Source organism: Tupaia chinensis, unplaced genomic scaffold (assembly GCF_000334495.1).
Source record: "Tupaia chinensis unplaced genomic scaffold, TupChi_1.0 Scaffold146971_1, whole genome shotgun sequence".
NCBI classification, from domain to species: Eukaryota; Metazoa; Chordata; class Mammalia; order Scandentia; family Tupaiidae; genus Tupaia; species Tupaia belangeri.
The window spans coordinates 236,191-258,071 of NW_006206824.1; the positions used below are offsets into that span (position 1 = coordinate 236,191).

General features: G+C 39.2%; 1 non-coding gene across 1 annotated transcript; it reads left to right on the forward strand.

The window, feature by feature from the left end:
* The first annotated feature begins 1,952 nt into the window (after positions 1 to 1,952).
* Positions 1,953 to 2,095, forward strand: LOC114006313 (U4 spliceosomal RNA). The gene has a single exon (XR_003548048.1). It is a non-coding gene; the product is annotated as a U4 spliceosomal RNA (small nuclear RNA).
* The last annotated feature ends 19,786 nt before the right edge of the window (positions 2,096 to 21,881 follow it).

Sequence of the window (21,881 nt, forward strand, 5' to 3'; positions counted from 1 at the left end):
CTGCCGGGAACCGCGCAGGAAGGAACGGACTCAGCGGACGCGGCCAGGTCCCCAGGCCCTGGCCCTGCGGCCGCAGGGAGGAGCGCAGTGCGGCCCGCTCGCCACCGTGCCCGGGCCCGCCGAACTAGGTTCCTTCAGCCCAGGAACTAGGGAGAGAAAAAAAAGAAAGCCGCCTGTCTCCAGATCTAAGAATAGAAACCAGGGCGTTCGGAAAGACACCGCCCAGCTGGCCCCTTTCAGGAAAACATCTCTTTAGAGTTCCCCCTATAGGGAGATGGGTAATCTGCCCCAAAGGATGCAGAGAGAGTTCAGCCATCAGAATTTCTCACTGCGTTCTTTTCTGTGGTTGTTGAAACTGTTTGCAGGGGAAGAAGCAAAACTCCTTACGCTGTTAGTTGTCGGATGGTCCCTTCGTCAAAAGGTCACTAAATTAACTTCTGAAATTTCCCTTTGCACTAGGCAGGATCCTGATAGTTGGGATGCACCAAAAAGTAATCAGTCTCCAGCGCTGTTAGAACTAAAAGAAAGTCGAGGTAAAAGAATGGGAAGGGGGGACGGTGAAAGAAGCAAAAGGAAACATTGTTCTCTTCATATTCAGAATTATTTATGAGTAAGGACATCTATAACCCGGAAGTTTGCTGCTGTTGTTTTTGTTTACGTACCAGCATGATGTGTTTTTCAGGAAGAGGAACTTTAATAAGAACACCAACAGGACTAAACAAAGAGGATGTATCGCCTTGAGATGATCTGCCCTGGGGCATTTTCAAAGGCGTATCAGACTGGAAGCTAGTACTAGGCTATTTGAGACCTTTTTAAACATGTTACTTCCTTCTGATGATAATACTGAAACGGATGACAGCCACTGTGTATCCTTTTACTAATGAGCAAATTGAGATGTAGATTTGATAAGTGAAGAGGTTTGCTGGGGACTCACAGACAGGAAATGGAGGACTGAGATCCAGATAGAACCCCTAGAGCCAGGTTGGAGGTTCTTGGCGCTTTGCCACTTTGATCAGTGAGAGCTTGCTTCCTTGGGACATTGAGTTAGGAAGATAGCAAATTCAAACTCAACCTGTATCTTGTGAATACAGTTTGTTGTAGAGTTTTTATCTTTTACAAACACTAAAATATTTGCAGTTGAAGTGGTAGAGTGATAGGATTTGCTTCAAAGTAATCAGGCGTGGGGAAAGGGTGGAATGGATTGAGGTGGAGAAGTGATGGGTTTGTGAGGCCCACTGTACTATTTTCTGTATAAAACTGCATGAGAAAAAAAAAAAACCTCTCAACTTTATCATCTTTATCGGACCTACAGTATATTTTCTTTTTGTTTTTTAAGCTTGCCAATAGGGCACATGCTTGCTCGAGTGAGACAAAGCAAAAGAGAGAGAAAGTGGGGGGGGGGGCTGTGGAGGACAATGTGGGACTCTCCTCTTTCAAGCTTCAGGTCAGAACTTGAACCCCTTAATAGGCCATGTGGGATCTAGCTGCCTTGACCAGGCCACCTCACTGACCCCAGTATATTTTTAAATGTTTTTAAATAACTTTTTTAAGATTTTTTTTCCTTTGGGCAGATGCGCTCACGGGAGAAAGAGAGACAGTGAAAGGGAAAGTGAGAAATCAACCCCTAGTGGGGATGGCAACACAGAAATCCCTTCTTCTCCATTTACCTCGTGGGATCTTGGGCACCCATGCATACATGCCCAGTGTGTTTCAAGCCACAGGGTCATGGAACAGCAGTCGGCTATATGGGAGTCCAGTGACATAACTACTAACTATGTCATCTTTTAGCCCCAGGTATATCCTTTTTAAGGTGGTTTCTGAACTTGTTTCAAGTCTTTCAAATCAATATCTCAAACATTCCTAATTCTCTGTTTCATGCCTTTCCCTTCTGTCCTGTCTCAGTTTCTCCCTTCCCAGTGTACGGGATTACTCTCTTGCAAGAAAGTAAAACCAGCTTTGCGCAGTGGCAGTATCGTAGCCAATGAGGTTTATCCGAGGCGCGATTATTGCTAATTGAAAGAAAGTAAAACCCACCTCTCAATGTAAACTGAAGCTGAATTTTTAAAAAAGTGTCTCCTAATATTCTCAATTCACTCATCGTCTATTGCCCATTTATTGTCTACTACCAGGCTGTGAGCAAACAATGTAGGGCTATGAATTCCCTGTTGGGAGCATTCTCCCATGAACTACTGCAGCAGTAGGGCAAGGTATTCTCTTAGCTTTCAGAACTACAGTGCACAGCAGTAATGAACTCGACTCACGTGGGAAAGACCCTGGGTTTATATCCCAGTGAGACACACATGCCAGAGGTTCAGACCAGCTGAGATGAGGGTGGGTTATGCAGAATGAAGAACTTATTGAAGGTAACTGTCTCTCTCAGATAAAATAAAAAAAAATAAAGCAAAAAAAAAATGCTTAATTAACTAAGGTGTCAAGACTAATCAAATTTTCAAGTAGTTAACAAGACTGAAAATGAAAGCTTCAGACACAAATTCATGATTGAGGCAGTGTTCACTGGAAAATAAAATGGTGCGAGTGTATTTGGCTAACTTCCTGGGGTGGGGGGGGAAGAAAGCTGGCTTGACTAATTACAGCAAACACAAAAATGAACTCCATATGGATTAAATAGCTAAATAAAAATAACTTTAAGAAGAAAATATAGATTCATAGTTATTTAATTTTGGTATGAGGAAACATCAAAACAAAGAAATCACAGAAGATTGATATATGCAACTCCATGAAATTTAAATTTTCTGCAAAGAAAAAGAAACAAACATAAAACTAAAAGTAAATAGCAAACTGGAGGGAGAGGGGAGAAGCTGTAATACATATGACCAAAATACAGTGAGCCTTAATCCTTTGAAAGTTGTTACTGACCAATGCAGTGACTCGTGGTAATACAACACTGTGATGTTGAAGCCATATTGGAAGGTCCTGGGTTCGTGTCCCAAGATCTCACTGTGCACACTGAGTGGGCATGTGTAGGTCTACGATCCTGGCTGAGGTTGAGGATACATCATGTCATGAAGACCCTGTTGAGGTTGCCTCTCTCATCCTCTGTCCCTCTGTCTCTCTGTCTGTCTCTCTCTCTCTCTCTCTCTCTCTCTCTCTCTCTGCCTCCTTCTCTCATGGGAGAACTAAATAAATGTTAAAAAAAAAAAAAACATTTCTTACTAATTGCTAAGTAATGGGGCTCTCCACAAATAAGCCAAAAGAAAAATGGACTAAGGTTTCAAACAGGAAATTCATTGTGAATGAACAGTAAGATGATGTGTAAACTTTTTTCAAATATCCAACATTATATAAAAATTAGGTTCATAATGTCAGAGACATAGCTGTAAAGTGTAATTGTGTGTGTGTTTGTGTGTGTGTGTATGCAATAACAACAAAAACTGAAAACAAATCTAGTATTTATAAAACCTTCATAAAGATATTATTGAACAATATAAAAAGGTAATAAAGAGATATAAATAGGGCAAGTCAGTGGCATGGTGGTTAAGGCAGTTAGATCATCTCACATGGCAGACCTCACAGTTCAAGTCCTGCACCTAGTGGCTTGAAAAATATGTCAAGCTTTTGTTCATGTGTGCCCAAAGTCCCAAGACAAGAATGAAGAAGGGATTGTAGCATGGCCATCCCCTATGTGGGATAATATCTCACACTCCCTCTCTCTCTCTCTTTCTTTGATGAGCACACCACACACCCTATAACAAAGCTAAAAAGAATACATGAATAATGGATATGCCATATTAATGGGAAGATTAAATATCAAAAATGATAATTTTCCACAAAGTAATAAAAAACAATGAAAGACTAAATAATGAAATTCTCAGCAAGACTTGTATGTTTCAGCAAGATCACAGAGCCTAGAATAACCCAGGCTCTTTTGATGGGCAAATAGAAGAATTACTCAGCCAGACATTGAGCCAAAGCCCATACAAGATTTATCTATTAACTTCTCAGAGGAGGAAAAAGTGCCCCTGGAAGCACATGATTTAGGCAGCTGAGTGAGAAAAATGTACACCTTCCTCTAAGCAGACACACCACCCTGTGAGAATGTACCAAGCAGAATTTGGATTTTAGGCTACCCATTCCTTCATCCTGGACTCCTTATGCAGGGCAAGACTTGTACAACACGTTAAGTACTGTTGTACCATGAAGCTACACAAATTAATGGGCATGGACAGCCACACAGACTAATGATGGAAAGAGCCAGATCCCACATGGCCTACCATAGCTCAAACCTTGCCCTTGCCTCTTGAAAAACATGCCAGGCATGTGTGCATGCCCCAAAGCCCAACAGTATAGAGAAGAAAGTAGTGCAGCCTGATCATGCCCCACTGGGGGAGTGCTTTTTCCTTCTCTTTTTCTCTCTGTCTCTCTATCTCTGTCTGGTGAGCACGAGTGCCCTCTGACAATTTTTTTAAAAGAATTATTTTACTTAACTTTATTTATTTTATAATTTTAACTTCACCAGAGCAGGACAGAGTGAAAAAGAGAGAGGGAGAGAAAGCAAGCCATGGTTGGCCATGTGGGAGTCCAACACCTTAACCACCACACCATTTGCCAGCCCTGACAATGTTTTAAGAAGAAAGAAATGAATTGGGATGTTATTGATGTATGAAATGACCAATCAAATGACCAAAATGACCAATGAAAGAAATATAAGGTATTTAGAAATGGCTCCTTATATGAATGAAATGATACATGAGATTTTCACTGTGTGTCAGAGGGAAGAGAAAGGACAATTTGATAAATGAATCTGAGAGCACTGATTATAGAAAAAGCATAAATTATACCCTTACTTCACACTATATTAAAAAATAAATTCCATATGTATTGCACACTTTTTTATAAAAAACGAAACCAGGACTTTTAAAAACATATAGAAAACTATCTTTCTGACCTTAAGACAGGAAAAAACAGTATATAAGTAGCACAGTCCATAAAGGAAAAGGTTATTAAATTCAAGGACATTAAAATTTTAAAAATTGGTAAACAAAAGACTCCACAAATAAAGTTAAAAGGTAAGCACAAGCTGAAAGAAGAATTTTGCAATATAAATAACCAATAAGAGATTAATAAAAAGAATAGGACCAGACAGTAATGCAGCTGGAAAACACAGTTTTGTGCAAGGCTGACTCATGTGGGAGGTTCTCAGTTTGCACCAGAGACCAAGAGAGAATTTTTTTTTTTGAGAGATTTTCGCTATAGGGCGCGTGCGTTTACCAGACAGACAGAGACAGAGAGACAGAAAGCAAGAAATCAGCCCCCAGGGGGATGGTCACGCCGCAATCCCTTCTCCTCCATTCTCCTCTCGGGATCTTGGGCACGCACGCACATGCGCCCTGCGTGAGTTTTAAGCCACCGGGTCCGGGACGCGAACCGCGGTCGACTACGTGGGAGTCCAGCGACATAGCCATTATGCTAACTGCTGGTCCCGAGAAATTTATTTTTTAATATAGTGTGAAGTAGGGGTATAATTCGATGCTTTTTCTATAATCAGTGGTCTCATTCATTTATCAAATTATCGCTTCTCTTCCCTCTGATGCACAATGTAAATGCTCTCATGTATCATTTTCATACATGGAAGGATTTTTGAGTACCTTACACTTCTTTCACTAGTCATTTTGGTCATTTGATTGGTCATTTCATATGTCGATTACATGCCAATTAATTTCTTTTTTTAACTTTTCTTCAAAATTATTTTATTTATTATTGTTATTTTAATTTGACTAAAGAGAGACAGAGAAAGAGAGAGGGAAAGTGAGAAAGCAAGCTGCCAGGTTTGGAACTCAAACTGCAGTCAACCATGTGGAAGTCCAGGACCTTAACCGCCATACCACCTGCCAGTCCTGCCAATTATTTTCTAATTTCCTGAATATGCTAGGCACATGTGTACCTGTAATCTGGGGTTGGCTGAGGCTGGGGGTGGATCATCACATCAAGACCTTGTTGGAGTTGCCTCTGTCTTTCTGTTTCTCTCACAGATAGATGGATGATTGATAGATAGATAGATAGATATAGCTAGATAGAATTATCACAAATTATATTGGAAAAAATAATAGCCTACTTTTTACTTGACTTAAAGGTACAAAAGGCAATTTACAGAAGAGGAAATGCTGATAAAAGATTCTCAACTCCACTAGTAATCAAGAAAATGCCAATTACAGCCATAATAAATGTCATTTCACACCCCTAAGATTAACTGGAAATGTAATTTATTTATTATATTTATTTATTTGTTTATTTTTAGTTTGCTATAGGGCATGTGCAGTCACTAAAGAGAGAAAAAGTGAGAATTCACTCCCTGGGGAGACAGCCATGCCGCAATCCTTTCTCCCCCATTCTCCTCTTGGCATTTGTATTTTCAAGTCAACCACTAGGTTTGAACCGCAGTCAGCAACATGGGATCCAGCTGCCTTAATGGCGATACCACCAGCTGGCCCCAGAAATTTAGAAATTTAAATTTTAATTATACCAATTATTGACTGGGAAGTGAAGCAACTACAGTATTTGCGCAGAGTTAGTGGGAGTGTAAATCAGACCAATCACTTTGGAGAGCAATATGGCAAGATCTACCAAAGTAGAAGGTGTATCAACCCATAAGGCAGTGCTTTTACTCTGTGGCTATTCTTGGGAAAGCTCTTACATGTATATAGGGACATGTTTGCAAGAATGCTCAATGAAGCAATATTGGCTTATAATGAAAATGAAAACCGTCTAAATTATCCATCATTTAAATTCATATATTTATATAAGAAACTTCTATAAATCTGTGGAAATGACTGAACTAAAGCACCATGTATCGACATGGTAAATAGCAAAATATATAGTACTGGGCTTTTAAAAAGTTTGCAGGAGAATAACATAGTTGGATGTCCATATTCTAATGCTACAAAATGCAAGACTGCAATTACTTTAGGGATATATATGTATGTGGTAGAACTATAAAATGTATTCATTGAAATAAAATCTACAGTATTTTAACTAGTGTTTAAGTCTGGGGAGGGGAAGTCTAAAAGCATCCCAAAAGACTATACTGAGGGCTACAATTATATCTGTAACTTTTCTTCTTAAGCTTGTTGGGTACATGGGTGTTTATTGTATTGGGTTGTTGGAAAAGTCATAATGTATTTTTTCTATGTTTTTCTAAAATCATTTCTATATATAAAGAACAAAGATTGATCAATGATATATTGCCCATTTTGTTTGATAACTTTTTGCCATCTTGCAGAGAGCTTCATAAATTCCTTGTTCATATAAGGACCTGTCTTAATCAGTGAAAAACTGAACAAGGTGCTGATTTACAGCCTCATCTGAATTGAATGGTATACCACTCAAGGAGATTTTTTTTTACAGAATGATTTTATTTAACTTTTATTTATTTACTTATTTTAAGTTGACCAGAGAGTGACACAGTGAAAGAGAGAGAAAGGGAAAGTGAGAAAGCACACCACCATATCTGGGACTTGAACCATGGTCAACCCTGTGAGAGTCCAGCACCCTTAACCACCATGCCACCTGTCGGTCCCACCACTCAAGGAGTTTTGAAGAGAGCAAAACAAATGGAAGTCTGATAGAGCAAGATCTGGTGAGTATGTTGGGTATGGCAACACATCCTGTTCAAGCTCCAATAATTTTTGATCAGTGACCAAAGTTGTACATGGTCTTGAGTTGTCATGATGAAATGCGACTCCTTTACAATTATGGAGCTCTGGACATTTCTGGATGATGGATTCGTTCAAACTGTCCAACTGCCAACAGTACACATTTGAACTGGTTGGTTCCTTGATAGGAGCTGGAAAAAACACACCTTTAAAACCCCACCACACTGAGAACATAACTTTCCTCTAATGAATATCTGTTTTCGATGTGGTTTGAGGCAAATCATCTCATAGGAACGAAGACTGTTTGCACACCACATTGTTGTAAACAATCCACCTCTCATCACCAGTAATCTGTCGCTTCAAAAATGAATTGTTTTCCTCACATTTAATGAGCATATGGCAGATGTTTATTCGCACCATTGAGTGAACTTCTTTGAGTTCAGGAAAAACCCAAATATCAAGTTCCATGCTGCCCAGCTTCTCCAAACAGTTGTGAACATTTGAATGATGAATGTCCAATGTTTCCGCAATCGTACATTGTCCCGACCCGGGGGGACACCCAAACGGGTTTCCTGAGTGAAGGAGTGAGAGCCGGGACAAGCGGCGTAGTGTTACAGCACGGAGACGACAGTGTCGTCCGTTTATTGTGGGCAGCACGGTACAGCACAGAGATGACGCAGTGTCACGTCATCTACTGTGAGCAGCACGGAGACGACACGGTGTCACAACTCTTCAGGGTCGTCCGGAGACGATGTAGTGTTACAACTCTTCAGGGTTGCCCAAGTCGTCTGGAGACGATGCAGTGTCAGCTCTTCAGGATCTTCAGGGTCGTCTGGAGACTGCGTGGTGTTTCAGCTCTTCAGGCTCTTCAGTTGTCGTCTTCCTGGTTGTTGTCGTCGTCTCTGTCATCTGTGTCGTCTTCTCGGTCGTCTGTGTCATCTGTGTACTGTGGGCCAGGCATCATGGTTATATACACTCTGGTGGGTTGTAAATGGTGGGTCATGATTGGTTGTAAATGGTGGGCCCTGATTGGTTGTAAACGATGGGCTGTGATTGTGGTTGTTAATGGTGGGTTATGATTGGTTGCTTTTGGACCAATCATGAGGTGCCGGATATGCAAATTTGAGGGATTCTAGTGGCCAATCAGAGCAAGGTTTCGAAGGTCAGGTTTTTGGAAGGGAACCAATCATGGTAATTGTTTGCTCTCTGAGAAACCTCAGCAGACTCGCTGGTGCCCAGCTTCCCACAGTACATGTCATGTATTTTGGCTCTAACAATGCCTTTATTTTGTCATCATCAACCTCGGTGGGTCTCCCTGACCAAGGAGTGTCATTGAGATCAAAATCACCAGCATGGAATTTCATGAACCATCCTTGGCGCTGACATTCTTGCTGACCATTGTCACCATAAACTTCAAGCAACTTTTCACACGCTTGACATGCATTCTTCCCCTTATGGAAGTAAAATACGACAAAAACACAGTTTGGACTTCCATGTTGAACTTGTAAAATCTCCAAAGCTCAACCAATCACTCATTTTTTAAATGAAATTTCAACTGTCAGCTGTCAAATGACATAGCAATAACATAGATACCAATGACTCTAGTACTTCCAAAAATGAATCAGCACCATCTATTACAAAAATGCATCATGACTTTTCCAACAACCCAATAGTATTACCTATACTCTGTATTTCTAGCTTATTTCATAATAAAACAATTAAAGGTATGTTCAACTATATCCATGCTCAAAGTAATAAGTAAAACAGCAAATTAACTCATTTTTTCATCAAATTAGAAAGACATCTTATTTGTGTGAGAGTTTATCAAGAGAAAACAATAAATTGTTTATAATATATGATAAAAAAGCATGTCATAGACTTATAAAATTCTGAGCCAAATATTGCAAAAACAATCAAAAGAGTGCATGCCTAATAAAACTCCTGGAAGTAGTAAGACAATCATTTAATTGTGGTTCTTAATGGGTAGTATTATAGAATTAGTAGTCATTTGTATGTTCTTTATACTGTTTTTATTTAATTTTCCATACCAAATAAGCATTGTGTATAATTTAAAATGTTTAAATAATTATAAAAGTATTACTATTTCTGCCAAAGTTATGTGCTTTTGCCAGAAAGATGGAGAGACAGAAAGCACCCCTCAAGGGGACATGGCCAAGCTGCATTCCCTTCTCCATTTCTCCATCTTGTTGGGATTTGGGGCACACATACACACACGCCTGGCATATTTGTGAAGCTGCTTCACTGGGACTTGAATCTCATGGTAGGCCATGTGAGAAACAACTACCTTAACCACTAGGCCAGATATGCTATAATTAAAAAGTCAATAGCCCACAGACAATAACTAAGTAATGTAGCCTGCTTCACAGAAATACTGTACTGATGACTAAATTAGATGAAGACATCTTGTGTTTTGTTCTATGCCCACTCTCAAAACAGTCTCTGGCACAGAATCACTAATCCATGAAAGTTGTCATTTGAATGAATAACTGCATAAATGGGAATAGAAGACCAGAGGAACAAATTAACTCCCCAAAGTCATTACTGAGAGGCAGAACTGAACTGGATGACAGTGGGTTCTCAGACTCCCAGTGATGATTTTTTCCCATCATTTTGTAGTTCTTAGGTGAGTTTCATTAAACCAGAAAGGAGCTGATCTAATCACTGAAAATGCTTACTCTTTATCACCTGTGCCTTATATATAACGAAAGCAACTTTTTTTTTTCTGGTTTCTGAAGTAGAGATAAAAATTACAACTGTACTTCTGGTCTGATATTCTCCTTATATCAGTTGAAATAATCTCTCATTAAAGTCAAATCTGAGTCACTATGAGATTAGAACAGCAGAGTATCTTCAGTCTTCATGCTTGGTTTCCTCTAGAAAGCATTCTCTCAAAATTATATGTCAATATTACATTCTAGCTTAAAAGTTTAGAAGTACATGAGTGTATCAAGAGTGTTAGAAAAATAAGATGTTGCTGAAATTAATCCAATATTTATTTCAAGCAAAGTAGATCATCACATTATATTGCTAGATATATTGGTGATCTAGAATAATTTCTTATATTAAATTAAATGAAATTATTCATAATGATATTTAATCTTTACTGGTTAAACAAGTGGTGATCTAGAATAATTTCTTATATTAAATGAAATTATTGATAATGATATTTAATCTTTACTGGTTAAACAATATTAAGGATAAGCAAAATAAAACAAATCTTGCTATTACATTCTTATATAGAAAAAAGTAACTTCAAATTTTTTTTAGGAGAAACACTGTTTTTATAATTCACTAATTAACTGACAGCTTTAGAATAGTTTCATATTACTACCAAAGGCCCTTATAGAATAAAGGCAGGTACATGCTTATTTTCCAAATAAAGATGTGTGTGTGTGTGTATGTGTTTAAGTTTATTTATTTTTTTCTATGAGTGAGAGAGACAGAAGAACAGTACCTTCTACCGAGTCCTGACATCACAATCCACCCCTAGCCTCAGCCTGTGTGTGTTTGTGTGTGTGTACCCAGTGTACTCAGGTATTCTAGACATGATCCTAGAACCTTCCCATGTGAGTCAGCCTTGCAGGGTATGATATTTCACCACTGCACCATCATCCAACTCTCAAGAGATACACATTGATTATATCTTTTACCAATGACTCAAGTTTCTGGAAAACTCAAGTTTTTGTGTCTGTCTGTCATAGTGGACAGTTTTAATTAAACCTATCATTAGAAGCATATATCTTTCTGGCATATTTAAAATTGGGAGTGTATATAGCACTTTTTTGAGATTAATAAAAAGGTAAATTTGAACCAGAAAACCAAGCACTACCAAGGCATTTAGCCATTAAGTCAATGACTGTGGTGAACCTTCTGTGTAGGGGAGTTGCAACTCAAAAGACTCAATATATTGCCTTTGGCATGTATTGGCAACTCAAAAGACTCAGTATCAGCACCACCAGTTGGCATAATGGCTATGTCGCTGGACTCCCATGTAGTCGACCGCGGTTCGAGTCCCGGGCCCAGTGGCTTAAACTCATGCCGGTGCGTGTGCATGCGTGCCCAAGATCCCGAGAGGACTACGGAGGAGAAGGGATTGCAGCGTGGCCATCCCCCCTGGGGGGTGATTTCTTGCTTTCTGTCTCTGTCTCTCTGGTGAGTGTATGTGCCTTATAGTAAAAACTTCTCCAAAAAAAAAACAAAAACAAAAAAAAGACTCAATCTCTACTCTGAAGTAAGCGACTATCTAGTGAGACCAATACTCAAACAATGATGAAACAAAACAGCACAGTATGTGCTATAATGGGAGACAAGAAAAGATCTCACAAGACTGCATAGGATGTCCTGAAATTGATAAAAATCACTGTGCCTGAAAAGGAAGAAAAAGAAAATCCAAGGATGTAGAGAGTATTAGAGGAAGAAAAGCCTCAGGAGAGCCAACAAAAGGGTGAGTGGAAGAAAGAAGAGGATGGAGACAACTACTTTAAAGGAGAAGTGTTTACCAGAAAGGTCAAGAGCAGGAAGGACTGAACAGTGCCCCTGGGATTAGGTAACAGTGGTGGCCTCACTGAGAACAGCTCTGCACAGTGGTGAGCTCTGTCTCCCCACCCCCACTTCAGCACACTCACTGGGCTGTGACTGCAAAGGACAAGTGTTTTATAAGTCAAGTTTGCCTTCAGGTATTTCCCAGATACTAATGAGGTGTTATTCTTCACATCTTTAAGAAGAGTCTTTTCAAATCCACTTCTTGTCTCTTACTATTTCCTTGACATTACAAGATTTCTTCTTGCAAATTAGTGTTTCTTCCTAAGTACAAGCAACAATTATGCAAAAAAAAAAAAGAATTGATACCATCAATTGGAAAATGTATGTTTTATTGCTCACCAGGAAATGAACATTGGACCAAAAGAGAAAATATGTTGACATGATCTCTCCCACCACAGGTATATACATTATTGTAGGCAGCCAGAACATGAGAACTAAAAAGGAAACTGCCAACCCCCACAGAACATGGGGGAGGGAAAAGGGGAATGAAGGATAAAGTCAACAAAAGCAGATCAGAACAAAAATAATATGTCAAAATCACTTTGAAGAGAGACAACTGGACCCAGGCTGGCAATGGTGTATTTAATTCCTTAAAGATATGAATATATAGCTCAAGAACAAGTGTGTTTATCTGAAGAGGACTGGTGATCCATCACAAGAGCATACACACACACACACACACACACATACAAAACAAAACAAAAAAAAAAAACAAACAAAAACAGGCCAACCAGCTTGACTAGTGTTCATGTAGAAAAAGGCATCATTAAGATAAATTTTGGTAGAAAAATGCAGGAAAAGCAGAATGTGCTGTTGAAAGAGCATGTCTTGACCATTGGATTTTGGACCATTGGATTATGGCCCTCTGGTGAAGCTAACTTATTATCAAGATGAATTGAAGAATGAGTAAATGAATAAATCTAACAATTATTTATTAAGAATCTATTATGTGCTAGGTCTTGGGGATATAAAAGTAAACACAGACTTTACAATCTAGGGATATCACAGTGTGAGTTGCAAATGCTACAATGAGGGAAGTACAGGTCACTATCAGAACTGTATAAAAAAGGGAACATTTGTAGAATAGGAAAGTGAGAATAAAGAAGTCTCTCTTCTAATCTATGTTCCCATCACAGGCCTGAACGTGACAGCAAGGCAGCCATTCTAGAAATGCAACAATATTCAGTATGGCTAGAGCCAAGAATGCTAACCAGAGAGCTATTACAAGTTGAGTTTGCAGATTCAGAGACAGAAATTAGTGTGTAGGAGGGTTATTAGGGTATACTCTTTTTTTTTTAAACCTTAGGGTGAACGTCTTTACTGGAGAGAGAGAGACAGAGACAGTAAGAGGGAAAGGGAGAAATTACCCCATGGGGGGTTAACCACTCCTCAATCCCTTCTCCTCCATTTTCCTCCCAGAGTCTTGGGCATGCATGCACACGTGTCCAGCGTGATTTTTCAAGCCACCAGGTCCAAGACTTCAACCATAGTTGACCATGTGGGAGTCCAGCAATATAACCACTATGACCTCTTTACTAGGCAGTGTGGAGAGAAAGAAAGGACAAGAAATTAAGCAGATAGAAAACCTGAGTGGTGATGCAGACTCAACAGAGGCCCCTGCCAACCCCAGAGCCCTGAGCTAAGATGGCCCTTCAGAGTTGTCCTGAATTGAGATGGTAGGTCTTTATATCTTCATGTGTTAGGCAATTCTAAAAAGGGATGACAGTTGAGGGCTGACTACCAGCAGTGGTGCCAGTAGCTGGCAGAATAAAGCCTTCAATCAGAAGACAGATATGGAAGTGGAATTACAACATGCTTGCAAGAAAGGAGAGAGATAACACTGGGAAAGTAAGCCAAGGCCACACCATGGTCTTGAAAGTCATGTTAGGGGTTTTGTGCTTTACCTAAGAATAATAGGGTGGTCGTAGTAGAGTTTTGCTTAAGATTGTGATGTGCAAAGTCGAGCCTTCATGTGATTACCATGGCAGGAGTTACTCCTTTAGAATGGGAAAAGAGACTGATAGGACAAAATCGGAAGAAAATAAAATATGTTTGGAGGCTATAGAAGGGAACCCAAATGAGAAATAATGAAGGCCTGAATGGGGCCAAAGCAGTCGGGTTGGAAAACAGTTGATATATTTGAGAGAAATTCAGTCACAGAATAGACTAAACATGCTTACTGATTTCATATGAGGATGCAAAGGAGGGGGTATCAAAACTTCCTGAGTGACAGTGATGCCATTCACCAAGGCAAGGACCCCCAGAGATGGAACAAGGATCAGGAGCATGCGGTGGCAACAGGGAATGGTTTGGTTTTAAAAACACGGATATTAGGGATCAGCAGTTAGCGTAAAGGCTATGTCGCTGGACTCCCACGTAGTCGACCATGGTTCGAGTCCCAGGCCTGGTGGCTTAAACTCACGCCGGGTGCATGTGCGTGCGTGCCCAAGATCCTGAGAGGAGAATGGAGGAGAAGGGATTGCAGTGTGGCCATCCCCCCTGGGGGGTGATTTCTCACTTTCTGTCTCTCTGTCTCTCTCTGTCTGTCTGGGGAGCACACGCGCCCTATAGCAAAAACCTCTTCTCAAAAAAAAAATGGTTATTACACATTTGTGGCACATCCAAATGATAGTGGTTAAATTTGCAGGTCAGGAGCTAAGAGGAAAATGTTCTATAAATAGGTTTGCCTTCAACTTAAAAATAATAAATGATTCGGAAGAAAAGATAAAATCACCCAGAGAAAGTCACAAAGTAAAAAATAAATAGTTGACAGGGAACTCTATATAACAGTACATATAGGCTGCTTAAACAAAATTCCTTAGACTGGGTAATTTATAAACAACAGAATTTATTGCTACACTTCTAGAAGCTTGGAAATCCAAGGTCAAAACACTGGTATATTTAGGATCTGGTGGGAGCTTGTTCTTCAGAGATGGAGACTTCTTGCTATAACTTCCATAGCAGAAGGGGTGGAATGGGCTAGAGTACTCCCTTCAACATTCTTTATTAATGTACTAATCCAATTCATAAGAGTCAAGTTTTCACACCTTAAATCACTCCCCTAAAAGCCCCACCTCTTAATACCATCACATTCAGTATTAGGTTTCAACATATGAATTTTTTTTTTTTTTGGAGAGATTTTCACTGTAGGGCGCATGCGCTCGCCAGACAGACAGAGAGAGAGAGACATAGAGACAGAAAGCGAGAAATCACCCCCCAGGGGGGATGGTCACGCCACAATCCCTTCTCCTCCATTCTCCTCTCGGGATCTTGGGCATGCACGCACACGCGCCCAGCGTGAGTTTTTTAAGCCACCGGGTCCAGGACACGAACCGCGGTCGACTACGTGGGAGTCCAGCGACATAGCCATTACGCTAACTGCTGGTTCCCTCAACATATGAATTTTGAGGGGACATCAACATTAGACCATAGCAAACACCATCATTTAAGGGATGGGCAGAATTAGGGCAAGAACCATGAATCCAGAAAAAGGTGATAAAGAATGCCAAGAGCTAAGAAGAAAACCCATGGAGAATGAAGAGTGAGAAACCAGGAAGAGATTCCTCTGAAAGAGCAAGTGCACCACCATAATCTCCTAGCAATAGTAGCAGGGAGATTGCGGTTTTCCTGCCATGAGATATTGCAGGAGAGTAGAGTGGACAGAAGTCAGACTACGAGGGTCAGGAGTCGGTGAATAGAAGGCCACGTGGGAGTCCAGCAATATAACCACTATGGCCAGATGGTAGGTCTTTATAACTTCATGCGTCATTAGACACAGAAAATTCTATCCTATGCTATGGTTTGAGAATAGCCATCCCCACCCTAATTCATATTCTGGAAGCTAAGAACCATCACTAATGTGATAGTATTAAGTGGTGGGACCTTAAGGAGTTGATTAAATAATAAAGACTGTGCCCTCATGAATGGGATTAATACCAATATAAAAGCATTCAGTGGAACTAGCTAGAATTTTTTTTTTGCCCTTTTGCAGTTTACCATGTGAAGACACAGCAACAAGTTGCTTTGATCTTCAACTTCCCAGCCTCCAGAACCATGAGGAAATAAATTTACACTGTTTATGAATTACCCAGCCTAAGGTGTTTTGTTAGCAGTACAAATGGACTATGATAGTCTGGGACCTCAACATTCAGTTAAGCCAAGAGAGCATATATCCTGGAAGTAGTGTCAAGAGCAGGTGGTTTGATATTACTTGTGGTATAGAAATTTAGAGGGAAAAGCAAAAAGGAGATAATCTATTGAATGCGTTCCAAGAAAGGCCTCAAGGGCATGGGCTCTGGAGTATGAGGAACAGAATTGGAATTAACTTCAGTAAGTTTGTGTAGCAAAAAAAAAAAAAAAAAAACCAGGAGACAGTTAAAAACAGGAGACAGATAAATTTGTAGGTGTATAGAAACTTAGAGGGAAAAGCCAAAAGGAGATAATCTATTGAATGTGTTCCAAGGAAAGGCCTCAAGGGCATGGGCTCTGGAGTATGAGGAACAGAATTGGAATTAACTTCAGTAAGTTTGTGTAGCAAAAAAAAAAAAAAAAAAACCAGGAGACAGATTAAAAACAGGAGACAGATAAATTTGTAGGTAGATTAACAGGAAATACAAAGATTCCCATGTAATGGCAGGAGGTGAGTGAGGACTTCTGTGAGAGTGAAGGAAGTGGGAAGGTACCTGAGTCGGCCATTAGATGAAAGTTTTAAATTTGTGACAAATAAAGGAACATCTTAATCTGGTAACTGGTTGCTTCTAAATATTTAACTCATCTCATCACTTCTGATTTCACTGTCACTAAGCAACCAGTGTTTATAAGTTGACTTCCTGTAGTTTGCTCAACAAATTGTAGTTATTACTGTTATGATTAAAGGGAAGAAGTGGACAGCATAGTATGTGTATTCCAATCCCCAGGAAAGTTACATTTTGTATTGCAAATCAGTACATTAACATTTTTGTTTTATACCATTAGGAATGGTGACTGGCTTAAGTGAGTGCCTTTGAGCACGTTAAATGTGAAAGTGGTAACTGCACAGGGCAGGGATTGGGCCTGTGAGTACAGAGGCATGTGGGACCATGAGGAGTTTGCGGGAAGAACATCTCTTGGATGAAAGTTAGCCTGGTTTCATGTTTCCTGTTTCATATATTCTCTTAAACTTCGCATTGTGAATATGATACACATCCAAATCCCAAGCCAAATGAGGGTGAAAAGAAGTAGGAGTACTGTAAGATATGGAGAACAGTTTAGGCCAACTCTAAAAGAAACAGATTCGAAAATGAAAATTTCAGTTTAAAAAAAAACATCCTGATGTATTGACAAGTCAAGGCAGTCATCTTTTTCTCTACAAGGCACACTAATTCATCCTTTCATTTACTCACTTAGTAAAAATGTATTGATCACCCACTACCTGCTAGGAAGACAGTGATGCCAAGAAGAAAGGTTTGAAGAGAAGGTAATATGATAGAAAGAAAGTAAAGATACTCAGCTCTGTATTTTGCTGATGAATTTCTTCTGTTATTCAAACTAACTGTAGATCAGTTGACAGAGATAAACTGAAAAATCTTGTTATATTTATCACAGCAAATAACAGAATGATGTCAAAAAATCTTTTCAAAAGAAAACATTGCTTAAAAGGAAAAAAATAAATATCTTTAAATCAAATAATTCATCAATAAATTATTTTATTTATATTTATATATGTGTGTGTATATATATATATATGTATATATTTTTTTTTTTCCCGCTGTAGGACATCTGTGCTTGCCAGAGGGGGTGGGGAAGAGAGGAAGAGAGGTAAAGTGAGAAATCAACCCCTGGGGGCAAAGACCACCCCACAATCTCTTTTCCTCCATTTTCCTTTCAGGATTTTTGGGCACATACACCCTGTGTGTTTTTCAAGACACTGGCTCCAGAACTTGAACTGCACAGTCAATCCAGCTATCTTAACCTCAATGCCACCTGCTGGCACCTATTATATTTTTCTGATTTGAAAAATAAACAGAAAGGAATGATGGAGGACATACTCATCCAACAGGTCAGCACAAATGTGTAACCAAAAGACAATTCTTAATAATAAAAATAAACAAAAGAAAAAAAATAAGTTAGTAGAAGCATCCAGTGTCAAATTTTATCATCAAAGTATATTACAAATTAAGGGACATTATAACAAGGTCTCTAGATGCAAGAGTACAAAAAAAAAAAAAAAAAAAAAAACTAAAAGTTAAACACAGAGAATCCTTGCAATGCAAAAATACACATTTGTCCATATTCTGTAATAGAGCTCTGGCAAAAATGAGAGAAACAAATTGAAAGAGTTAATAGGAATTTGGCTAGCTACAAAAGATCGATCTTTTTTGAATTGTGCATTTGCATGCAGATTCAGACTTGGCCTCAAAGAGAAGTGAAAATTCTGTAAAGGGCTGAAACCTGGATGCCCACAGCACTTGTTACTTCTGAAATTTTTAAAACAAAGGGAGACCCCAGCTTGCAAGTGTGGAACTATGAGAGAGTGACTGTGCTTCTCTGGTATGTGATATTTCCTTGCACTTCTGGCTCAAGGACATCACAAAAATATCCTGAGTAAAGCTTAAGGTGGTTTCCCTCAGTTTTCTGCAGTTATTCTATGGGACAGCATGGATGTCTTGCCAATTTACACGACTTCGTGAAAAATAAAAGGATAAGCAGCAGGACAAAAAGGGAGAGAATTCTATGAATTCTATTTTGTGCCAGACATTTTACATATACACTATGTTTAAGTTCAACACAGAAAGGCTGTTCCCTTATTTCAGGAAATAGCATAAGATAAAATATAAATTTTGCAAGTAAGTGGTAGAGCTGAGATTCAAGCTATAACTGTACAAATTAGACCTGAATCTCGTCAGGAAGGACTGGGTCATGTGAAGGCATCGCTCTGTAGATATGGGAAGTGGGAAACACCCCACGGCATGGCACGTCTGGGGACCAGATCACAACGGCAGCGGTTGTTGAAATTTGCCTCAACTAAGATCACATCAAACCTCAGATAAGTGTCTCTGTGGCCAATGGCTTAGAGATAACAGAATGAGAGAACCAATTCTAAATACTAAAAACTTTGTTTGAATTATCTAACACTTAAACAACTTTTAAACATACCCGGATTCACCAGAATGTATAACATACATGCCCCAAAGTGTTCTTTCGACTACTGGCTACTGAAAGATATGAACTAACTTTTCCTTGGCTCTTCATTGATTAAGTTATTAACTCTGTGATACCAGAGTCTTTCTCTTATCTCCAGACTCTGGTCAAGTTCCTTAATTCATGAAGATAATAAATATGCAGTGAATGAGGGATAAGCCACTGTTTCTGTCATGGCACAAACAAGATGGCCACTGCTGGTCGCTTGACTGAGGGCACTGTAGACCACTGCTACTTAAGCCAAAGGGCCGTCACCACACCCTCCAAAGCAGCAGGCATGCGCCTTCATTATGACCAAAATCAATACATGTTTGCAGTGGATATCTCACAGATGATAATGATAGATTGATTTTAGGTTTTGTTTGCCTGGTTTTTGCAGTTCCCTTATCTTACACCTTGAACTACAAGACAGATTAAACATGACAGGTACCACACTGTTCTCAGAATCACCTTACCTCTCTAAATGTTGTCCCATTGTCTTCTAATTAACTATCTCTATAGTGTCTTTTTCTCCTTAGACTATCCACTTTAAGCTTATTTATTTTACATGTATTTATACATGTTTATTCATGGTTATTACACACATATATGTACATATGTGTATATCTTTATGCATAATACAAAAATATGCACAAGTAGACGTGTATTGTGTGCTTAGAATTCATCATTGTATATGTTATATATATTATATAATTACATATTTTATTTATATCATCAGACATAATTTATTATACTCTATGTGTTACATATGCATATTTGTATGCTTACTGTATAAAAAAATATCATATATACATATATGATTGACAAATATATATTAGGTCATCAGGAAAGTCATGACTTTTTTTCTGGTTTTCTATGTAAAAATGCATCATAACTTTCCCGATGACCCAACATATATGCACACAGAGACACTAGAAAACTTAAAAAATTTACAGAAGTATAAGGTTATGAAGTTTTTTGTTACAAAAAAACAGAAATCTGAACATAGTTTTCTCATAATATATATTTGTGTATGTGTGTATAGAGAGAGAGAGAGAGAAAGGGAATAAGAATGGGGCAAAAAACCTTAAACACAGAGTGTTTCTGTGTTTTTTGGGTAACCAGTTCCAAATATTTCTTTCTAGTTTGGTGCCCACCTTAGTTTGTAACTGAGGGACGTGGTTCTGATCTTGGCCCACTCTGTCCAGTGCTGTGCCTAACGTTATTAACAACCTGGGCCATCACCACACTGAGGAGTCAACAGGTAGCAAGATATTGCGGTTGTCATTGTTGATGAGAAGTTGGACTTTTGTTCTTAGTGCATTTGCTTCCTCTTCCCATTTCTCACTGGTTATTTGTGCCTTTTGTGTTTCTTTCCCAAATTTGCAGGGCTCCAAGAGGAGATTCTTTCCTGGCTTTTTTATTCTAAGACCTGTTTGCTTTTGAATGATTAAGTTACGTGCTAATGAAAGTGAGAAGTACTTTCCAAAGACAGAGAAAGGAAATGGGGAGGTAAGAGTTCTCTATAATTAAAAAATAAAAAGATGAGAAGGAGTAGGGGGTGGTGACAAGGCTTCACCACAAGTTCTTTCCAGATGTCCCTACACAGGTGGGGCTCTAGGTAAGTGCTTCCCAGAGGCAACTCAGATTGCTGAACTCCGATGTATCTCAGGAGCAGAGATTCGCCAGGCTTGGACTAGGGGCAGAACCCTGAAGAACCATAGAGCTCTGCCAGCCACTTCAATCTCATGTAACTTTCCCCGATTCTATGCAGCCCCAGGGAAGGAGCTAGCCCCTAAATAACTGAAGTTGAAATTTCTGCCATTGCATTGGAACGATAGTTTGGAGTTAGAATTCAACCTATTTAAAGAAAATAAAGATAGTAAAAATATTTGCACAATCACGTGTGCCATCTGAGATCCGACCCTGACACTACAATTTTTTTAAATAAAAATTACTTAGTGCTTCTGTAATAAACTCATTCATTCAGAAAATATTTCTTGAAGGGCTTCTAAGTACCAGACATTCAGGATAAAATGGTGAACACAACAGATAGGCCGATGCTTGCGGCCTAGAAGCAGGATAAACCAGTAAACGGGGATTTAAAGGCAGTGTGCCAAGAATAATGACAGGATAGGAAAAGTTTATTAGGGGAGACATAGAGACACTTAACTCAGAATTAAGTATCAGACAAGTGAATGTTCTTCCACAAAAGGGCCTGGAGAGGAGAGAGAACGCACAGAGTATTGGAAGAAGTAAGAGTTAAACACAAAGTTTAAGATCCAGAGGAACAAGAAATGAGTGCAGAGAGGTCACCAAGTTCATGTCTCTGAGGGCCTTTAAGTACAGCCCAAGCCCCTGACTCTTAAGTGATGGCTAAAATTTTCATGTTTAGTAAAAATTGTCCTTGTTTCCAGAGTGTTCTTCTTTCTTCCATTGCATTTTGCATGTATACTGACTGAGCACAGTACTCGTCCGTTGGAACAGCGAGTCCAGTTTGTAAATGTGCTGGCTTATTGCTCCATTTCTCTGAGAGCTATACTACGCAGA